Raw genomic sequence first — 23433 nt, forward strand, 5'->3', positions numbered from 1 at the left:
TAAATATAAAAATTATATTGCAAGAATTCCCATCAGGCTGATCTGTTTGCTGAAACACTTAAGACCAGCAGGCGTCAGAAGAATATGACATCAAAAGCCTTTTCCTCTCAGCTAAAGCAATCTTTCACACCAAGGTATAAAGTATTATCAAGATTCAGACAGGAAAATGCTGAAGCACTCTGTTATTTCTCTCCCTCATGTCTGTGCTTTTTTTTTTTTTTTTTTTTTTAATGTTTAAGTTATTTTAGGCATTTTATTTTTTTGTTTCTTTTTGTTGGTGACTAGTCAGCCCTTATTGACTCTTTAGTTCTTTGGATTATTCACTTGTAAATGAATGAAAGCATATTTATTATATTGTTAGTTAATCAGAAATTCTCTGATTATTCTCTTTCTGAAGTTCTACAGGAATTAAAGACATTCTCATATGATTTAGCACTTAATTGTATGTCATTTTGTCGTTGTTTACTAAAACTTACTGGGTTTGTCTTATTTCTTCCCTAAATAATGGGCTTCTTATAAAAAAAAATTAGTGAAATGGTGAAATGGTTAATTCTGTGTATCAATTTGACTGGATTACTGGGGTGCCTTACATTTGGCGGGACATTATTTGGACTGTGTCTATGAGGGTGTTTCTAGATGAAATTAACCTCTGAATCAGTAGACTCTAAAATATGAGTGGGTCTCATCCAAATAATTAAAGACCTAAATAGAACAAAAATATTCAGGAGGAGGGAACTCTTTTTGTCTGACTGCTTTAAGCTGGGATGTTGGTCTTTTTCCACCGTCAGATAGGAACTGAAACATTGGCTTTTTCTAGGTCTGGAGGCTGCCAGCCCTGAGAATTTATGCCATTGGCCTCTGGGGTCTTGCCGACTGCAGATCTGGGGAATTCTAAGCCTCCACGGTTGTATGAGAAAACTCCGTAAGTAGATCTCTTTATGTATACATATATTTTACTAGTTCTCTTTGTTTGGACAACTCTAACCAGTACTATGGGTCATGTCTGTTATTTATTTCGTATCATCCATAGGACTTAGTACATCATGGTTATGTTAGAAACTTAAACTTTTAGAGAACTGTGATTCATAAAAGGTAGTCAGTTACTCTGATACAAATCCTGACAACACATTTGTAAATTCTTGAGTACTAGAATTGTTGCTCTTGTTCGTTTTGACAAAGGTAGAAATAAAGGTAGTAAAAAAAATGCAGTATTGACCTTGATTAGGTGGTGTCAAATGAGCTAAATTTCTGTATTTGAATGATGAATTGTAATTACAGCACACTATACAGCATGATTCTCATCATGAAAGATGTTATTTAAATGATAATTTAAATTAATCTCATCAAAAGCCCATGTATATCTTCTGAAAGTTCATGATATTGTAAGTGGCATAAGAAAGGCTCTATTTGGGGCGCCTGGCTGGCTCAGTGGGTTAAGCCGATGCCTTTGGCTCAGGTCATGATCTCAGGGTCCTGGGATAGAGTCCCACATCAGGCTCTCTGCTCAGCAGGGAGCTTGCTTCCTCTTCCTCCTCTCTTTCTCTCTCCCTGCCTCTCTGCCTACTTGTGATTTCTCTCTGTCAAATAAATAAATAAAATCTTCAAAAAAAAAATTCTCTTCCCTACTGTTTAAAAAAAAAAAAAAAGGCTCTATTTGTCACTACTGCCTGTAAGGTGTGTAAACCAATTAAGGCATGTCATCTTTCCTGTAGCAATTGTTGCTTTTGACCCCAGACATGGCATACATTTGGATTTGTTTTTCAGTTAGTTGTGATAAATGCTTTGTCTGATTTCACCTCTGACCCTTGATACGGATTTGCAGGAGGATGGTTGAGATCAAAGTTTTAACGTTTGTTACAAAACAGAGTGAAGCTATAGCTAATCAGTGACAAATTGAACTCTGTGGTTTTGATCGGGTTGGGGTAGTAACTGAATTAATGGATCAAAGTTAGAAAATGTGCCAAACTGTGCACCAGAGATAAGTGAGCAGAGAAGCACATTTGTCATAAGTGGACCATGATTCTGTTCCCTTCAGTGTGTGATGATACGAATGTCTTCACATGAAAGAGTATTGTGAGCTCTTATGTTTACTGAGCTCAAACACTTCTATTCTTTATTATAGGAATATTATAAAAATAATTTATGAAAATATGAAAAGTTTCTTTTCTCCTGAGAAAAGAGCTTAGATACCTAGGCTGAAAAATCTGAGAAAGAAGAAACATCAAATTGACAAGCATGGAAGAAACATTTCCTCCAAAATGTCTGGTATTCTGCATTTGCCACTGATCTATTTTTTATATGTATTCAGAAAGGATTATTTTCCCTAATAATTTGGTAGATTGCCCCTAGAGATACTGAAAAATATAACACTTGCTAATATTGCTCACTGGCTATTGAGCATGATAGAGTTAAATACTCTTTAGCTGCAACTTCTCGGTGAAAAGTTGGTGCTATTTCAGGGGCATTAAGCATGGCATCCCTATTACTTTCCAGGAGGGGTGTTCAACTCTGTTCTCATTAAGTAGCTTTTCTTCCACTTCAAATGTGACATGAATAAAGCCGTCTCTATCACCTCAACCTAGTGTAGACCTATCATGTGGATGTTCCCCATGGGACACAGAGGACTCAGATCATGGGGCACAGAGGACTCAGATCAGTAGAAGATGCATTTTGTAGATCAAGTGGAGAGTAGTGAAAGCACCCACTTTTGCAGCATAACTATTAAGAGCAGATATCAAATGGAACATTGAACAAACCCATGAGCAGATAATAAGAATAACGATTTTGCTCGAAGGAAGTGAGCTCTGGATCATGCATGTAAAACCACAAATAGTATGTGGCTTTTGACAGAAGGGATGCAGAAATGGATAAACAGGAGACAAGAGAACTAGGACCTGGATTGAACCCCAACAGTGATGATTCTCCTAATCATCCTTGACTGAAGATTTTTACCAAAAACATTGAGGAGAATCTGGAAATTAGTATTAAAATTTCTCTGTATGCCATTTATTGTTTGTATTCAGGATATAATAATTATACTTATTAGTGAATTATAAAATAAAATAAGTGATATAAGCATCTTTTTAAACAAATAATTGTACAAGTATTTAATTGCATTTAGGGTGGGGTATTTGAAGGAGAAATATTTCTTTTTTTAAAGATTTTATTTATTTATTTGACAGACAGAGATCACAAGTAGGCAGAGAGGGAGGAGGAAGCCGGCTCCCTGCTGAGCAAAGAGCCTGATGCGGGGCTCGATCCCAGGACCCTGAGACTATGACCCAAGCCGAAGGCAGAGGCTTTAACCCACTGAGCCACTCAGGCACCCCAAAATATAAGGTTTTAAGAGAACACATATGGGGGAAACTGATCTAGGTGAAATATTTATTAATGGCAGATGAGTCATGGAAAACTTCCCTTTAGAAGTCATCCAGAAGTCCATATTTGAAGTCTGCACAGGTGTTTTTAGAGACTGAGTGACTGTGGACATATATAAGTAGGGGAAAACCAAAGAAAATTAGACTGGCTTGTTTCTGAGGTCTGTTCTAATTCAGACATCCAATGACATACGTTAGTAACTTCTGAATTTTCACCTGCACATAGTAGGTCTCATTAACTCAGCAGCTAAAAGTATGTATGGCAGGTACGATAGAAGGTGTGTCATAAATATCTTTGACTCCAACAGACTAGGATGTTTTGGGGCCACCAATGGAGCCAACCTGTGTAGGGGTATGTTGCTCCTGATATCAGTCACAGGAAGCAACTCAGAAAGCAGAGTGTTTCATGGTCCTTAGTATTTATTCATTTTCCTCTGCCACATATCCATATAATGGGATGCCTTCCTCTATGAAGTATCATTTTTATTGTACAATGCAGATACGTTCCCTCTAAATTAATTCTTTTATCATTACAAAGTTCTTGAGTTAAAGCTCTCCTATTGTTGGGGGTGACTGGGCTGAGAAGACACTGCCTGAACACAGCTAACTCCACTTGGGTCCCAGAAGAGCTGAACCTGGAATTCAGTCCTTGTCCAGAATGCTGCCTTTGCCATACTCATTTCAGTCTGGAGTGTTAGATGATATCTACTTTTTTGGATATCATGAAGTCTGTATAACAGATTTGAGGGAAAAAAGTGAATGTGACTAAAAAGAATGTCTTCATCACTTTATTGAACTGACTGCTCAATCCCTTAGTAATTCTGACTAATCCTGGTGTATGAGGTTATGCTGGAGGAGAGTTCATGCCTTTCCTAGATCTGGGTGTTCTCAGGAGACATCCCTCTCACCCAACTCCAGAAATGGAAGCCAATCAAGTAACAAATATTTATTCATCCCTTCTTATGGGTCCAACACTGAGCTAAGCATGAGGTTTACAAAATGGAGGCCTGCTGTATTCCTGAACTTTGAGTAATTGTTCTAATTACATAAAAGCACAAAAGAAAGAATTGCCACAGACCAAGGTATTTCATCTTAGCTAGAGAGGCAATAAGATACAAATTGAAAAAAATCAGTGTGACCTGAAGCAAAGAGGTTTCATGAAAGAGGCATAATTGTAGAGATACTTGTGGAAGAAGGAGGTTAGGGGAGAGGGGAATGGATAGGCAGATGGGAGGAGCAAGTCCACCATGCTAAGAAACCGGTCCCAGGTTTGGGCATCATCCTGGGACTTCAGCCTAGCTTTTGTGGCCATCACTGGTCCTGTATTTCTATTAAGGCCATAGGTGCCCAAGATACAAATAATATCTGTATCTGTCTTCTTAAACTGAGTTTCTGGTATTAAGTTCCCTCATATTTCAACTCCACCATCTTGACTGTTTGTCTTCCATAGGAAGAAAGAATTTAAGAGAGAGAGGGATGTGGTTTTGATCTCAAGATTTATGTGTAGAGTTTCCTGTGTTTGCTTTTCTCAGGAAGGGTTATTCCTTCTCTTTGTTTTTCAGTTGTATACACAAGTCTCTGTAAAATAAGACACCAGTTGTGATATAGATGCTAGTCCTCCCTAACCATCTGTGTTGTTTTCTTATTCCTGAGCCCCCAGGAGACCACATTTTTCTGGGCTCCCTTGCAGGTAGGTGTAGCACTGCGAACATCTGGGCAATGGTGAGGGAGCAGGAATGATAGGATCAGTTCCAGGCTGGTGTAGAGAACTTCTCAGGTGCAATTCTCTTTTATTCCCTTGCTAATTGGAGAGGACTCTAGGGAACCACACAAAGCTGTGGCCTCTGGCAGGAAGGGCCGTTGTCCCTGAATTGTGAACATAGGACAGAGCCTCCCCTCCCCTTTGTTATTACCTATATTGGATTATGATATGTGATGATATGAACCAGAAGGAATCCTGGTGAGTTGATTTCCCAAAGCAATATCACGATCAGTTTAAAGCATATGGACACATTTCTCACAATGGAGCTTAGTGATTTCTGATAAATTTTGCAATAAAGTTTTTCTTTGGAAATAACCTCAAGAAAGGAAGATGTTAGGGCAATGTGATGGTTAATTTTGTGGGTCAGCTTGGCTAAGTTGCTTAATTAAACTCTAATCTAGCTGTTGCTGTGAAGGCATTTGTAGATGCAGTTAATAGCTAAAATCAGTTGGCTTCAAGCAAAGGACATTAACCTGGATAATGTGGATGGGCCTCGCATCAGTCAGTTGAAGGCCTTCAAAGCAAAAGCTGAGGTTTTCAAAAGAAGAAATTCTGCCTCGAGCCTATGGCAGCAGCTTCTTCTTGGATTTCCAACCTACCAATCTCCCATGATTGCAGGAGCTAATTCCTTACAATAAATCTCTGTACACACACACACACACACACACACACACACACACACACACTCTCACACACAATTGGTTCTGTTTTTCTGTTGAATCTTGGCTGGTACAGGTAGACAATCATTTTTGTAGGTTTTTTTAATTAAGCCTCAGGAATGGTAATTGCTAGAATAATGTTTTGAACATGAGTTTTCTAAAAATATATGTTATCCATTATTAAATATGGTTAAATGGATCAATGAGTAACCAACTGGAGGTTTAAGTGCTATGAAAATTACTATTGAGGGTTGAAAGTAAAAAATGTAAATTAAACCATATAATGATATGATATTAAAATGCTCTAAAAATAAATAGGAACACTCATACATTCATGCTTTTCTTTTGTCTTAAGAAATAAAATGACCTAGTTCCCTGTGCCCCCCCCAACATAAAATTGAAGGAATGTTGCTATCTAGGCCTCTAATAGTTTCCAGTTTCTCAGCAAGTAAGATACAGGTTTGCTCTTCATTTCTGCAGTGATTAAGTATATTTCATGTATAAAAATTGTTGGTGCCCTCTGGTGGACAGAACTCAAAACAAAACAAAACAAAGTGAAACATATAAGTCTATAATAGTCCCCCCTTATCCAGGGTTTTGCTTTGCTTTAGTTTTAATTTTAGGTCTACCAGTGTTGGGAAACAGATGATTCACTCTCCTCCTGACAAAACATCAAAAAGTCCATAGTAGCCCAACACTATGTCACAATGCCTGGGTCACTCATCTCACTTCCTCTCATAACATAGGCATTTTGTCATCTCACATCATCATAAGAAGGTGGATACAGTACAATAAGATATTTTGAAAGAGACCACATTCACCTTTTACTACAGTGTATTGTTAACATTTTCTATTTCATTATTATTGTGGTTAATATTTTACTGTGGCTAATTTATAAATTAAACTTTATTGTAGGTATATATGTATAGGAAAAAACAGAGTATGTGTAGGGTTCAGTGCTATTTGTGGTTTCAAGTATCTGCTGGGGTTTTGGAATGCTTCCCCCTTGGATAAGCAGAGAGGTGCTACTGTACAGAGAGCAGTCTGCTATTTTAGTATGTTCTCAAAGTTCCTTTCTAAATTTGGGAATCTTAATGCATTTTTTCACAGAAGAAGAGAGATTAGCATCTCAGATTTGTTTATAAATCCCTATTATAATACATGAAATACTTAAAATATGGCACCCAAAGTAATAGAGCCTAACAAAAAGTGAGACAATGATTCCATGAGAAGTGTTGGAAACTATCACTTGGGAATCCATTGCCATCTCTCCTGCTGTGGCCTTGACTGCAGTGGAAGACTGCAGGATCCCTCTTTGAGGTGTTTCCAGGGGCAGGGACATATATGTTTTGGTGGAGGGCCATAGCTGAAGGTTTTTAGGAATGGCGCTTGGTTGAGGGGAGGTGGGCCGTGGAAAGAAGTGAGGCCGAGCTCAGCTTTGAGGAGTGGGATAAGCCGCCAAGATTGCGAGAAATAGGTGATCTTGGAACTAAGGTGCATAATGGGGTTGGAGGAACAAGAGTGATTTCAAAGACAGGGAGAGGGCAGTAAAGAACAATGGTAAGGGCTGTGGTGCCTTGAAGCTGGCTTGTACCCGCTCGAGAAAGCTGATGGTTAAGTTTTCAACAATTCTTGGGGCTCCTGGCTGGCTCAGTCAGTTAAGCGTCTGCTTTCCTGCTCAGATCATGATGCCAGGGTCCTGGAATCTAACCCTGTGTCGGTCTGCTCAGTCAGGAGACTGCTTCTCCCTCTGCCTCTGCCTACCCATCTCCCTGCTAGTGCTCTCTGTCTCTGTGACATATAAATAAATAAATAAATAAATCTTAAAAAAAAAGTTTTCTAGTTCGGCCCAGACATTATTAAAAATTGAGCCATAGGGGCGCCTGGGTGGCTCAGTGGGTTAAGCCTCTGCCTTCGGCTTAGGTAATGATCCCAGGGTCTGGGGATCGAGCCCCACGCCGGCCTCTCTGCTCTGTAGGGAGGCTGCTTCCTCCTCTCTCTCTCTGCCTGCCTTTCTGCCTACTTGTGATCTCTGTCTGTCAAATACATAAGTAAAATCTTTAAGAAAAAAAATTGAACCATATAAACTTACAATTAAATACTTTTTAAAATAATTTAAAAAACCAATATACACTCAAAAACTCATTGCATCCTAATTATTTTGCTACATTTTACTATTATTTAGTAAAACCATCTATTGAGATGATTTGTGTGTTTTGGGAACTCATTCATTCCCTCACCACAGCCTTCTCTCTGCCTTCCTTGCTCCCTTCCGCCCACGGCACTAATGCCCCCTCCCCACGCCATCTGCTTTTCAAGTATTGTTTCCAGAGATGTCCTCAAATCCCAAACCTTTATACAATGTGGAATTTCACCTGATTCCAACATGGACAAAGCTCAAGTTCATTATTCATTCAACAACATTGTTTTATTGAAGTATAATTGACATACAGCATTGCATTAGTTTCAGGTGTACAACATAATGATTTGACATTTGTGTTCATTGCAAAGTGATCGAGTGCACAATAAGTCTAGTGACCATCTGTCATCATACAAATTTACAATATTTTTTTCTTATGATGAAAACTTTTAAAATTTCCTTATTTTGCAATTTCCAAATTTTCAGTATGGTGTTATTAACTATAGTTATCATGCTGTATTACATCCCCACAACTTATTTGTTTTACAACTGGAAGTTTGTACCTTTTGATACTCCTTTGTCTCATTTAATTCACCCCTAACCCCCAATCCCCTCTTCTCTTGCTGTTACCAATCTGTTCTCAGTATCTACAAATTTTGTTTTGTTTGTTTGTTCATTTGTTTTCTTTTTTCTTTCTTTCTTTTTTTTTTTTAGGGGAAAAGGGTGCATAAATTTATTAGTAATCAGGAGACTAAAATCTCAGTAAAATACTATTATCTTATTAATGACCCACCAGATTGGCAAAATGTGGAAAGTCTTTTTTAAAATTCTTATGTATTTATTATTTTTTATTGTGTTATGTTAGTCACCATAAAGTGCATCATTAGTTTCTCATGTTCATTTGTTTTCTAAATTCCACACATATGTAAAATCATACAGCATTCATCTTTCTCTAACTTCTTGTATTTAGCATTAATACTCTCAGGGTATTCCTTCCTTTTAATGGAAGAGTATGTATATACATTAATGTATATACAGATATATATTTCATTGTGTATGTGTGTGTGTGTGTGTGTGTATCTACACATCTCACATCTTCTTTATCCACTCATCTGTTGATGGACATTGAGGTTGTTTCTATATCTCGGCTGTTGCAAATAATTCTGCAATGAACATAAAGATGCATGTGTCTTTTCAAATTGTGTTTTTATTTTTTTTTTCAGATAAATACTTAGAAGTGGAATTGCTGGGTCATATGGTACTTCTAGTTATAATTTTTTGAGCAACCTCCATGCTGTTTTCTATAGTGTCTACGCCAATTATAGTCCCACGAACAGTGCATAAGGGTTCCCTTTTCTTCCCATCCTTACCAACACTTGTTATTTTCAATCAACAGTAATTTTGATTCTCTGTTTGTTGGGAGAGAATTTTCCATGGGTCATCGTGCTTCTGCATGTCTTACAAGAGAGGCACCGACTGCCGTTTATCCCAGAATATCCTTCCAGGGATGTTCACGTAGTGAATGGCTGTGGAAGATAGACATCGTATTTCCCTCTGGAGCAAAGGGCTGGCATGCCTACTACCATTATCAATTTTTTAAATTGATAAATTCTTTTAAACTCATGATTTCTCTCCTGTACTAAACCCATGGTGTGTACGTGTGTCATCTGGTCTTTTTGGTGTCACCCTGTAGGACTTGGGGCTCAGGGAACTGGTGCAAAAAATGCTAACATTCTGGTTCCTGGTATTGCTGTCAGTAATACATTGTCCTTCATCTCTGACCCAGTGTCATGTTTTCTACCAGCATCAATGAAACTGCTGCGGGCTGTTTCCTTGGCTTGCCAGTAGGGTAAAAGTTCTGACCCTTCCCCTTTCTTGACAGACTGTGTGTCAGGCTCTGGGACAAAAATCCTGTAGAGCTCAAAATATTTTGAGGGATTATAAACAAAAAGCATTAACACTAAACATTAAAATTATATGGAGTTTAGGGAGTGAGAAAGAATTGAACAGTGCTGTGCTAGAGTAGTGGGAGAGTCAGGAGGGAATCTACTCCACATGATTTTTGGGGCAGTTCTCTCGAAGGAGTGGTTGAATAAGAAGGGGGTTAGGACTGAAGGGTGAAGAGGGGGTTCTGTAAAATAGTCCAGGACATAGTGACCCAATGAGGTGGTATTTGTTGATGGATTAATGAAGAGGATTTTTAAATTGGGCGGGGTTTACTTTTCTCATTACCAAAGTGAATAATTGGGAAGGGAGGCATGAGGTAGTCATAATAAGGGCAGGGGACTCCTGCCCTTTGTCCATGTTGGAATCAGGTGAAATTCCACATTGTATAAAGGTTTGGGATTTGAGGACATCTCTGGAAACAATACTTGAAAAGCAGATGGCGTGGGGAGGGGGCATTAGTGCCGTGGGCGGAAGGGAGCAAGGAAGGCAGAGAGAAGGCTGTGGTGAGGGAATGAATGAGTTCCCAGGTGGGAATTTATGAGTCAGGGAAAAACTGCCTGGAGTTTAAAACTTTCCTCCTCACCATGATTTTGGAAAACGAGGTAGCCAAAATCCATGGAGTATACATATGCTGTTGAGAATTAGAGTGAGGATAGCCTGTGTCAAGGACTGAGGAGAAGGTATTTTGAGACCCAGTTCCTAACACTTAATTGGTTGCTGTGTGACCTCTCTACTGTCATTGTAGGATGTGGCGCTTTTAACTAGAGTTTGCTTTCACAGACTCATGGGAGACCTCTAAGACTTGAGAGCAAAGACAGAGCAGTAGCGTATAAAACTTCCCTTAGACTTCCACAATGTGAGTTTGAGTATTTCTGTGAATTTTAGAATTATGAGTTAGAAAGTTCCACTTAAAGCAATTTAAGAATAATATTTTATACTTAGTTATTTTTATTGACATAAGCAGATATTGCATAATGTGTGTTCTAGATGGAATCTGTAAATCGGTTATAATTGCCTGTTTCTTTTAGCACCAGCCATTAGACAACCTTAAAGTATGTACAAAGCGTCTCTCCCTGGATAATAAGTTCTTCACTGGCTGCCAGAGATTTTCCAAGTAAAACGCCAACAAAATAAATCTTGAAAACACCCAAATTGTTTGACTGTAAAATTTCACTTAAATGAATATATTGTTGTAATAACCCTAACCCTTACATTTACCAAGCACTTAACATGTAGTATCATAGTCCCATAAGATTCCCCCCAAATACTTATTTGTTATTATTCTCTCTCTCTCTCAAACCCAGAGGAAGGAGCAGGCTCAGAGGTGTAGTGAGTTGCTTCAGGTCACATAGTTACTAAGTAGCTGAGTCAGGAATTGGGCTGTGAACATTAAGCCTTTTGAACATCAAGGAGTGCTCTCTGGTCTAAGGTCTTAAGAAATTTTTGCACATTGTACTTTTATTGCTTCCCTTTTAGTTTATGGGAATATCCTTGCCCTATGCTCTGATTCTTGGGGTCACTGTCTGTTCTTGCTGGTCCAGCTTTCCTCCATGTTTAGGTCTGAATTCTGATCTGAGTCCCAGTCTTCATCCTGTGGCAAAGCAGGATTATTGCCTGTCTTGAGTAAAGTAGGTGGTGCTTTCTCCTACCCTAAAGTTTTGGAAAATGCATCCAGAGAACACTCTTTCCCTTAAGATTGGGCCATAATGGGCCATCATGAACACTGATCCCAGCACAGTTTAACTTAACATGCTATTGGTGAGAAGGAGAAAACATATCCATTCCTTATTTAGAAGAAAAAGTCAGGGCTAATATGTATATTTGTTAGGCAAAAACCTCAAAGATACTGTCTCTAAAACAACCATCCTCAGGAATATTAAAAGCTCTCAGCTACCTAGGGAACCTATAAAAAGGTTGTATTTAGGGCTGAAAATACAAAGTATGAAAAAAATTTCTTGACATAGTTGGCAAAATCACTTAGGGTGAAGTTTTTGAAAATAACACAATAACATAATACGAAGTTATCATATTATGATATCATAATACACTATAAGTTATCATATTATGATATCATAGTACACTATCATGATATCATAGGTGTGTACTTACCAACCAAGGGAACTCAAGGTAACTACCACCGAGGTCAAGAAACCGCACTGCCAGGGGCGCCTGGGTGGCTCAGTGGGTTAAAGCCTTTGTCTTTGGCTCAGGTCATGTCCCCAGAGTCTTGGGATCAAGCCCCACAGAGCAGGGAGCCTGTTTCCTCCTCTCTCTGCCTGCCTCTCTGCCTACTTGTGATCTCTGTCTGTCAAATAAATAAAAATCTTAAAAAAAAAAAGAAAATGAAAGAAACAATATTGCCATTTTCTAGAAACTTCTTCCTGAACACCTTGCCCCTTTGTAAAGGTGATTTTTAGAATAAATTCTTTTTTTTAAAGTTTTGTCACCTAGGTTTATTTATATAATAAATATATGTATATAGTGTGTATATATACATGTAGTTTATATGTGGTATATATATATATATAGTTTGTGTAATTATGGTTTATAAGAATATATATGTGTATATGTATATATAAATATCTTAACCAATATTCTAATTAGAGAACATACCAGCAAGATTTATGAATTCCTCAAGATCATCTTTATTTATTCATCTTTATGTATCTGCTACCTAGCACAGACCCTGAAACTTAACGAGGATGTAATAGCTTGCAATAAATTTGTGTTGAGCAAATAAATTATAAATTGTTATTAAGAGTTCATCATTTCCATCTGTCTTTTAGAGATGATTTTGGTTCTATGATGGAATAATATGTAGAGATATAAACTGATTATTTTTAAAGATTTTATTTATTTATTTGACAGAGATCACAAGTAGGCAGAGAGGCAGGCAGAGAGAGAGAGGCAGAAGCAGGCTCTCCACTGAGCAGAGAGCCCGATGTGGGGCTCGATCCCAGGACCCCGGGATCATGACTTGAGCCAAAGGCAGAGGCTTTAACCCACGGAGCCACCCAGGTGCCCCTGATTTTTTTTTTTCATTTAGTATCTCCTAAACTATTTCCTCCCTTTAAACAGTTATGCATTCTCTCTTTGTTGCCTTAGGGATGGGAAACAGATAAATCAGATTACAGATGTGGTAAATCTTTGGCTAATCTAATAATAAACACTGGATTTGGAAAATTAGATAAAGTTGTTGTTGTTGTTGTTTGTTTTGTTTTTTCTTTTCCTTTTTTTCCTTTTTTTTTTTTTTTCATTTTGCTCCTGAGTCTCAGTTCCAGAGAAGGAAGAAGATAAGAAGGCAAATAGAGACTAGGTGTGAGGCTGTCACAAAAATTGAGAGGTGACACTTGCCTACTTGCCTTCCTTGATGGCAACCCTGGGAGGATTACTGACAGTTAGAAAGACTTGTGGGCTCTGAAGTGGAGGTGGCCTGTGCCCTAGTGTGCTTGCTGGACCTGCTCTGTCCCAGCTTGCGAGAGCCAGCCCTGAAATTTTTAGTTTTGCAAGCTTGTTGGTGACACACCGGTAACTGGAGACCAGCCAGGGTAAGAGGTTTGCTATCTGGAAACTGGCTACAAACCAGTCCTCTACTCCACCCTGCAGAGCCACTTATTAGACATCGATCAGCACCCCACTGGATCTGGGCCTCCCTTCCCAGTGACACCTGGGAATGTAGATGGACTGCCGAGGACCAGTCATGTTCTGAAATTTCACATCAAGTGCAAAATTTATGGTGTGATCAGTCAACATCCTGCCTATCTCTCTCTGCCACAGGCAGGAGTAGAACCAGTTCCCATACATGCAAAAGCAGGACAGAAGTAGAAGAGTATCTCAGCCAATGCTAATAACTGACCTGAGGCCCTGGAGCGGATGGGAGAGCAGATGACTGTTTTTTGAGCTCCTTTAGAAAGGGCATGGCAATGATTGAGTAAGGGCCAAGTTTAAAGGGTCTTGAAGTTGAGGCCAAAGGATGGTGTGCCAGTAACCTGAGGGAAGAATGACCCAGAACTGGATAAGCAGTGTGCATCTCAGAAATGCTGATGTTGACAGATGACAACCCACATCTCCAGCCACTCTCTTCACCCGAATATCTTGGCAGAACTCTGTAAGCCCCTGGAACTTGATCCCAGGGAAAACGGAGGACAAGTAAGGGTTAGAATTAGGGTGAAGAGTGTGAACACCGACCTTACAGAATTCAATGGGGTGCCCAAAATATTAGAGGAAAGCATCTTGGCAAAGGGAAATAAAGGGAGGGTGAGTAAAAATGTTAACTGAGAATGGTTTTTTCAGCGGACTTAATGAAATACATCCACATGTCTATTTAAACGTACATTTGTAGTAGGAGTCACCCACATGATTCCCTAGCAAAACCCCAAGTGAGGAAAGAATTTAATCTCTCTCTCTCTTTTTTTTTTTATTTGTGGGTGTGCTTAGGTATTACTTTTCTTTTTTCTTTTTTTTTAAATTAGCATATAATGTATTATTTGCTTCATGGGTACAGGTCTGTGAATCATCAGTCTTTGGAACAGTTGATTCTCCAGTGAGTTTCTTTGTGACATACAATGTGTGTGTAAAGGATCTTCTTATATGATAAATGTGGCACTTACTGGATTTATGAGATCTCAGCTCCCTTCTCCCCACCTCCATATTTGCCTTCACTCTGTTGCCCTTTCCTCTGTTCAGGCAGCTCTGCCATTGTGTGCCCATTGCTTGGTTAGGAATGTGAAGGGTGAAATCAAACTGATTTCTGTTCTGTTTTCTTTTCATTTCTCCTTCAAAATGCTAAGCCTCTAAGGGAATAAAAAGGCAGAGCTGGGTTAGGAGGAGAACAGAGCTTTTCCAGAAAGAAAAATTTCAGATGAATTTGTGGAGTCTGTGGTTAAAGGTATCTATGCCTTGTTCTTTAGGATGCCATATGTTTCTGCTTCCTGGTTGGATCCTCCTGACTTATACACTATGCTGCCTATAGTTTAATCATAAGTGGCTGGTATACCTATAAAGGACCCCTCAGAACACTTAGTTGGACTATTATCCTAGAGTTTCATATTTGGAGGCAATGACCGCATGGCCTCTCTGGACCTGGGGCACCTCAGACAGTCATGCCGATGACCTGTACCCCAGCATGGTTTGGACATAAAATAACTCTTAATTCTCAGGAGTCTCTCAGAAGTAGCAGAAATTGTATTAGTCCTGAGAAAAACATGCAGACAGAGAAAGATATTTGTGATGAAGAATTAGATTGCATGATTATGGAGGATTATGGCTGATGATGGTGAGTCCAAAGTTTGCAGTGAGTTCAGGGAGGCCAGAGACACAGTGGTACAGAGGAAGTCTGAAGCCAGTCTGCTGGAGAATTCCCTCTTGCTCAGGCCTTGTTGGCCTTCTTGTTCTATTCATGCCTTCAGCTGATTGGACGAGGCCCACCCACATTATGGAGGGCAAACTGTCCCTCTCAGAGTTCACCCATTTAAATGTTAATGTCATCCAAAAAACATCCTCCAAGTTGATACACAAAATTAACCACCACAGAGGATGTTTGGCAGAAATGATATGGCCCTTTCACAAGCTGGGCCTCTGAACCCTCTAATGCACAATCCTTGATGCTCGCTTTCTTTGGTAAAGGGAGAGAGAGGGGAGGCAGAATATCTAGAATAGGATTCTGAGCTCTGCTGGATGAAGGAGCCACTGGATGGAAGGAGGCTGGGTCTTGGAAAAACTAAGTGAAACAGCGTTCATTCCACCTCTTTCTATCACTGAAGTGTGACATGTGTGAGATAGAGGCAGATGTTGGGTTAAACTTGAGGATTTTGGAGGTTGTTTATTAAACTGAGAGGTAGGAATTCTTTGGAGAGTATTAACTCAGGGTTAAGACAATTTCGGGATAGGAATTATAAAAAGAATAGTCTGGAGCCCAAGACACTATGCAGTCTGGGGTAATCGAGTGTATTAGTTGGGAGACTTGAGCAACCAGACTGCAGGGAGGGGCTCTGGGGACCTGGAAGAAGGAGGAAAGCATTGAAGGGAACCCCCAGGTGCTCTGCTCCATGCTCTGAGGGCAGCTTCAGGGAAGCCCACCTGATGCGACCCCTAGTGGTTACTCGCAGCCATAATTCGACATGTATTGGAGCAGTGATAGCCCCAGAAAATCTGAATGCTGATTCTTAGTTCCTTCACTTTACAATTTTAGAACTTTTGAACTGTGCAGGCAGAGAGCTCTTGATACATATTAATGGTTAGACTGCTCAGGGGGAGAAGGAGTGAGGATGAATGCACCTAGGCCAGTTTCCTAGGAGCTGACTTGTACGCTGTGTGTGAATTTGGTCTCACTTAAGAATCAGAGAGAGGATCAGAGGGCAGGTAAAGAGAATGACACGATTCATTAATTTCTCAACCAGCTGTTGGCATAATTCAGAAAGATCACAGAGAAGGTTCTGAAGAAATCTTGTTGAATAAATAAACTTGGAACTACTGATTATGTGGTTTCCTTCTCTGTGTTTGTGAATTGGGAAAAAGATTTAAATTATAGAAACAGCAGTATTTCCAGCAAAATAATCCACAAATTTTAAATTCAACTGCAAATAGAAGAGTACATTTATTTATAATCCATTTGAATGATTCCTCTTTTTGGGTTGTTTTGTTCAGTGCATTTTATACTGGGAATCCAGGATGGTAAGTACTAACACACTTTCTTTCTTTTTTTTTTTAAGATTTTATTTATTTATTTGATAGACAGAGATTACAAGTAGTCAGAGAGGCAGGCAAGGAGAGAAGAGGAAGCAGGCTCCCCGCTGAGCAGAGAGCCCGATGCGGGGCTCAATCCCAGGACCCTGAGACCATGACCTGAGCCGAAGGCAGAGGCTTTAACCCACTGAGCCACCCAGCCGCCCCTACTAACACACTTTCTGAATACTTTGTGAGTCAATGACTGTTTGTTCCATGTTAGTTGTCTATAAAGGGCAAATAGAAGACCCAGTCACCTGTACTGATTAACTTGGAAGTTTAATATTGTCGTGCTTATAAGTTATTTGAAGTGTTTAGAAGACAACTTGTATTGCAATCATTATTATTTTGTGACTTGATCTAATGGGTTTCAACAAACATAATATAGTGAGAACATCAAAAAGTATCCAATTAGTAGATGTAATGATTCTTGAATCTCTCAAGAGGGCAGCAAGACGGCACAGCTCAGTTCTCAGAGATCAGGAGGAAAATCTTAAAGAGCATTTCACAGACATTTTTTGACCTGATCATTCACATCAGTCCAACTAATGAAAGACAACATCGTGCTGAAATTTGTATTGGCATTTTATGGAAGTCTAGCCTCTCCTTTGTGAAACGAAATAAATTTTTTCTTTTTTTTTTCTTGGTCCTTGTTTAGAGAAAAGAACTATACTTGCTTGAGATATCCAAATGCATTGTTTAAACCAGGTTATATGCTGTTTACATAAGGTACTGTGGATAATGAAATAAGAGCTTCTCCACACCCCTCATTACTTGATTTATGATTACATAATGGTTGTGCTTCTTTTTATTGGAGCTGTTTTGGAAATTACCTTTCTATCCATGATCTGTATGTACCAGGTGGAAATATCTTTAAAAATACAAATAAATTGGAGCAAAGAAAACTTGAAAACTTGCCCTAGGATGAATAGGGAAATGGGATGGAGTTGAACATATCTTTGCCCACCTCTGCAGAGGGGATTTGGTCTTTCCTCGAGTGGATGACAGATGAGGTTTGTTTCTAGCACTTCTCACATCTCCTTTCAGTACCTTCTCTGTTCCTGGTTCTCCAGATGCCATTCTTTTACCTTGAAAGTAGTCAAGTGATTCTGGAAAGGTGTTACCTAATAATGATTCAAAATCTTTCCTCTCTCTGGTGTATTCTATCTGATAAGGATTTGTGAAGATTAGAATGTTTTCAAGGTGTAAAGGAATCACTTATAGAATGGTAGCATCCTGGTCCTTAATAGGTTTATTTTTTGTGTATAGTAGGCATTCAATAAATAGTCATTAAATGAATGAATAAAGACCTAGAAAGATAAATAAAAGTTGTAGCTTCTCTTCCATCTGTCCAAAGTACAGAATAGAATTTCTCCTTCTTTTTGTGAGGCTAAACTTTGATGGGAGGAAAATTTAGTTTATTGTAATTGGAAGAAGCATAGGTAGATTCAGGCAGAATATTCAATGATTTTTCATTACATTATATTGAATAGGTTGACTAGAGGTCAAAGCAGGTTTAATAGCATGGTTGTCACCATGAACAAACTTAAAGTCTAAATTCAAAAGATTGTTCTCATCTTTCAAGTCTTAAGGTTTAGTAAGAGTTGGATTTGTAAGAATTTAATTCATATTTATCAGGGACTTATTGTTTGCAAATCCCTGTGCTTCTTCTGGCTTGAATTTTACCCCACAGAATAAAAAGAATAAACTATACCTTTATCTTCAGTGAATTTGTAATCTCCCCGGAGTCCCAAGTCAAGCAAACAAGAAAACATTGATAACCGCAAAAGGTATAGATCACTAATGCAATGAGAGAGTGGAATGCCCCTGGATTAAAGGGTTCTGAAGAAGGGGAGGCAATGTAAGTTTGAGACCCTGGGGAAGGCTACACACAAAAGAGGGTCTTCAGATGACTCTGACTAGAGCCCAGCCAGGCTTCCAGTATAGCGAGGAAGGGGGGATGTGCTGGAAAGAACAGTTTGTTCAGGATGTGGAAGTGATGAGTGTGGTAAATTCAGAAAACAAACTATAGCCGAACTGAAAATTGGAAAATAGGGCAAAAATTATGAAGGGTTCTGGGGCCCATGGTATAAAGGTTTTAGGGGATGAAGCTATAGAAAAGGGTGAACCACCTAATATTCTTGAATAGGTGAATAATGAAAAGACAGTCATACGTCCAGAAAGTTAACCTCTCTTCACTTCCATTGCTGTAGAAACCATCAAGATGCTGTGGAATAGCAGGAAGAGGAGGAAAGCTTAGGGGTAGGGGTAGGGGACAGTATGACCTGTTTAGTTCTGAGCTGTGAATATTAGTTATTAAGCTGATTAGGCTTTTAAATCTATATGATGACATATTTTTAAAAGTACCCTTAGAAATAATGAATCTGTGTTTCAGTAGCCACACCACGATAGTATTAGTGGTAGGTATCAACCTGAACCCCAGGAATGTATCATAGTCACCAGAAACCTACTTGAAACAAGAGATGAGATCAAATAATGGTATGATTTTATTTTTCACTAGAAGCTGTTTCTCACATCAAATACTGGTAAGCGAATGGTTTATTGGAAGAAAATATACCAACACTCCTAGTCAAGAACATTTGTTATTGTTGTTCTAAATGGAAATTTACTACAGAAGCAATATTTTTTTCCTTGAAATGAACATATATTGCAGAAATAGAGAAGACCTTTATGCATCAAACTAATGTCTTTGCCAGATTGCTGTTGTACATTTTCAAGATATGAACATTATCACTGATAACTCATCAGTTTTATACTGGATTTCACTTTGAGCTGCAAGTTTACCATTTTCATGATATCTGAAAAATGATTTTCTCATAGAACAGTAAAAATAAGTAATATAAAATAAAATACATGGGTGAATGCATACCACAAAATTCTGGGGAAAATAATTTAAAAAGTTATTTGAAAAATATCTTAAAGCTCTGGAGTTAGAAAATTTTCCCCACCTAATGGAATTTAATAAATAGGAATGAGAGCTATTTTGTTTATACCCAGGTCATTCACTTATTCCTCCCTCCGTCTCTCTTCCTTGCTCCATCTTTCACCCTGTCCTGTTCTCTAAATTTTCTAGATTTTTTTGGTAGAGATTATTTACTTAAGTCTTTTAAACTTGGGCTTATTTTCAACCATGCTCTTTTCTTCCTTTCTCCCTTTATGTTCAAGCCGCTGCAAGAACTTGATTTTTTTTTTTCTTACAGTGTCTTAAAGTATGTCACTTTTTGCTTTAATTGTAAGGCAAGAATATAATATCTGGTCCCCTTTAATTTCTATTGTTATAACATTTTTTTTTCGGAAATACCTCACATTATCTCTATGCCCTGTAGTGTTGAATGGCAAAATCTGTACATCTTTCCTTTTGATTTCTCTTATCACTCCTCATATTCCATTTCACATTTATATTATCATCAAATGATGTGTTTGTGCATATATCCCTACAGCCGCAGAGATCTGTGTGGTACGCAGATCACACACATGCCCGGCCATCACCCGGTCTCCAGGCCCACAACCTCCCCTGGTATCCCTACCCTATTCCACAGAGAGGTTTCCTCGAGGGCCCTCCTGCCTACCCACTTCCCTGATGCTTCTGCCGTGTTTCCCCTGCCTCCTAAGCCGAGCCCTCCACCTTTAGACTCATGTTCTCTCTGCCTGGAACTTTCTGCCCCCTGCCTTCCCAGGCTACCTCCTGTTACCTTTATCTCAGCCTGAAAGTCACCTCTGGGTATGGCCCCTGTTAGCCATCACCCGATTGGAATTCTCTCCTGAGCAGAGATTGCTGTCCCTAATCCCCTTGTTCTTTATTCCCTGGCCTTGTCCGTCCCTAGAACATAAGCTCTGCAGGTCCACACGTCTCAGTGGGTTGTGAGTGTCCACCACTGCATCCCACATACCAGAACTACACCAAAGACATTGTAGATGCTGCAGAGATACTCACTACCTATGGGAAAGTGAACAAAGGCTGTAGCACACACTCTCACTTTGGGGCAAATAGTGTCACATGAGCGAGTCCTTCTCCAGATTGCCCCTGGACCCTTTTCTGTATTCTCTCTGCATGAGGCTGACTCCCTTGCCTGACCTCCAGGCCCTGTGGGTGGCTGTCCTGCTCCAGCTCTCCAGGGAAAAGTGGAAGACATGGGGGAAAAGGGGCACTATTCCCTGTTCCCTGAGCCCTCCACTGGCCTCAGCCGATGCCACTTCCATGTCCTTCAGGCCCAGGGATGGACACCAGTTCCTGTTGCTAGAGACTGGGATCAACCTCCTTGGTCCTACCGTCCGCCCTGATGCAGCTGGGGACTGTCCCCTGGCCTCTAAATCCTCTGGACCATGTGTGAGAAGTGCTCCTGGCTGAGATCTTTGTTGGTAAATCAGGGCACTCTGCTCTGTGAAGAAGATCAGGGAGTCTTTCCTCTCTTCACGAATGCCAGGCACACTTTATTTATTTTATTTCTTTTAGGTATTTATGTGTGTGTAAGCATTCTGATTTTTTCTTAAGATTTTATTTTATTAATGTGTGTGTGAGAGAGAGAGAGCACAAGACAGGGGAGGGGAAGAAGGAGAAGCAGACTCCCTGTTGATTAGGGAGCCGAACATGGGGCTCGATCACAGAACTCCGAGGTCATGATCTGAACAGATGGCAGTCGATTAGTGAACCACAGAGGCACCCCCATGTAAGCAATTTTTAAAAAAATTTTCGGCTCTAATTTAACATTTTCTGGCACTCAAAACTACAGTAGTCTAGATTCTGCATCATGGGGTCCATGATGTGCATACAAACACACACAAAAGGTTGCATTTGCCATCTGTAGACTACTGTTTATTTTGGCTGCATAAAATCCTTGAATGGTAAGCAACAAACACTGTCTGAAACAAAGGAACAAAGATTAGAAAAGAGAGAGAGAGAGGGAGAGGAAGAATGAAATGGTTGCAAATTCTTATGTTTTCCTATCGATAAACATAGGACTAAAATCATCCTATGAATACAGGACTGAAATATGGATCTAGCTCTAAAATATGAATTTAGGTCTAAAATATGAACTCAGGACTAACATTTAGTTTAGGACTCAAATAGAAGTTTAGGACTGCACCATTTCCTATAGTTTGAGTAGGATGTTGTTTTAAGATTTTTTTTCCTTTTCTTTCTCTGTTTTTCACCACATTTTTTAAAAATTTCTTTTCAGCATAATAGAACTCATTGTTTTTGCACTACACCTAGGGCTCCATGCAAAACGAGCCCTCCGTAATACCCACCACCTGGCTCCCCCAACCTCCCATCCTCTGCCCCTTCAAAACCCTCAGGTTGTTTTTCAGAGTCCATAGTCTCTCATGGTTCACCTCCCCTTCCAATTTCCCTCAACTCCCTTCTCCTCTCCATCTCCCTATTTCTTCCATTTATTTGTTATGCTCCACAAATAAGTGAAACCATATGATACTTGACTCTCTCTGCTTGACTTATTTCACTCAGCATAATCTCCTCCAGTCCCGTCCATGTTGCTACAAAAGTTGGGTATTCATCCTTTCTGATGGAGGCATAATACCCCATAGTGTATATGGACCACATCTTCCTTATCCATTTGTCCGTTGAAGGGCATCTTGGTTCTTTCCACAGTTTGGCGACCGTGGCCATTGCTGCTATGAACATTGGGGTACAGATGGCCCTTCTTTTCACTACATCTGTATCTTTGGGGTAAATACCCAGTAGTGCAATTGCAGGGCCATAGGGAAGCTCTATTTTTAATTTTGTGAGGAATCTTCACACTGTTTTCCAAAGTGGCTGCACCAGCTTGCATTCCCACCAACAGTGTAAGAGGACTCCCCTTTCTCTATATCCTCTCCAACACACGTTGTTTCCTGTCTTGCTAATTCTGGCCATTCTTACTGGTGTAAGGTGGTATCTCAATGTGGTTTTAATTTGAATCTCCCTGATGGCTAGTGATGATGAACATTTTTTCATGTGTCTGATAGCCATTTGTATCAGACCACATTTTTAATCTAAATTTTGAGCTCCTCCTGCAGACTTTGTAACACCAGTCCTAGTGCACACATATGGTCTTCCCTCGAGTGTCTCTATTCATGTCCACCTTTAGAGGATACTTAAGTCATAGTGGCATGAATTTCAACCAAAATGCCATACCGACAGCCTATATTTCGAACACGTCTGATTGGGGAATCTCTGTATTCCTGAAGCTTATTGAGGACATTACTTTATATATGCAGTACAAGGTATAATGGTGTCTTCCTCCAAGTAACCATGGGAACAATTTAGAAAGAGTAGCTTCACTAGAGACAGAGGACTCAGACATTCTTCACGGAAGTCCATGCAGTTGGAAGCAGGGGTGTGGCTGTTGAGAGGCCAGCTGTCCTAAGCCCAGTCACACCTGCAGTGGCCTCCGGGTCCCTGTGCCCTCACAGTGGGACCTCCCTGTTTCCTGGCAGCCTGCGCCCCCAGGAAACCCTGTCATTGCCCAGGATGCGGTTGGAGCAGCAGAAGCAAGAAGGTCCCTCAGGAGAAGTGATCAGCCTCCAGTCAGCCTCTGCCTCAGGGAGATCATTTTCTCTCCTCAGCTCCTGTAACATTCTCTCGCTGGATACAGCGGCCACCCAGCCTTTTGTGGCTCTGTCTTGATGGAAGAGGACAGCCTTGCGATACGAGGAGCTGTTGATCTCCATTTCATGGGCCATCTCTTGGGCCATGTTCCCATAGTGGTTGCTCAAGTGGCAAGCGAAAGTCTTGTCTCTATAGATGCTGGTCAGTTTCTGTGTCATTTGCAAGTGCTGAGCTTGCCCTTGAAAGTGTTTTCTGTGAAG

The 23433-nt window shown here is 39.8% G+C and overlaps 1 long non-coding RNA gene across 2 annotated transcripts in view; it reads left to right on the top strand.

Moving 5' to 3' along the window:
- Positions 1–23433, top strand: part of LOC132012319 (uncharacterized) — a 127738-nt gene that overhangs the window by 58524 nt on the left and 45781 nt on the right. For both annotated transcript variants that reach the window (XR_009402587.1, XR_009402586.1), the window contains one exon: positions 818–922. This is a non-coding gene — a long non-coding RNA (uncharacterized LOC132012319). The remainder of the gene's footprint in view (positions 1–817; positions 923–23433) is intronic.

Source organism: Mustela nigripes, chromosome 2 (assembly GCF_022355385.1).
Source record: "Mustela nigripes isolate SB6536 chromosome 2, MUSNIG.SB6536, whole genome shotgun sequence".
Classification (NCBI taxonomy): Eukaryota; Metazoa; Chordata; class Mammalia; order Carnivora; family Mustelidae; genus Mustela; species Mustela nigripes.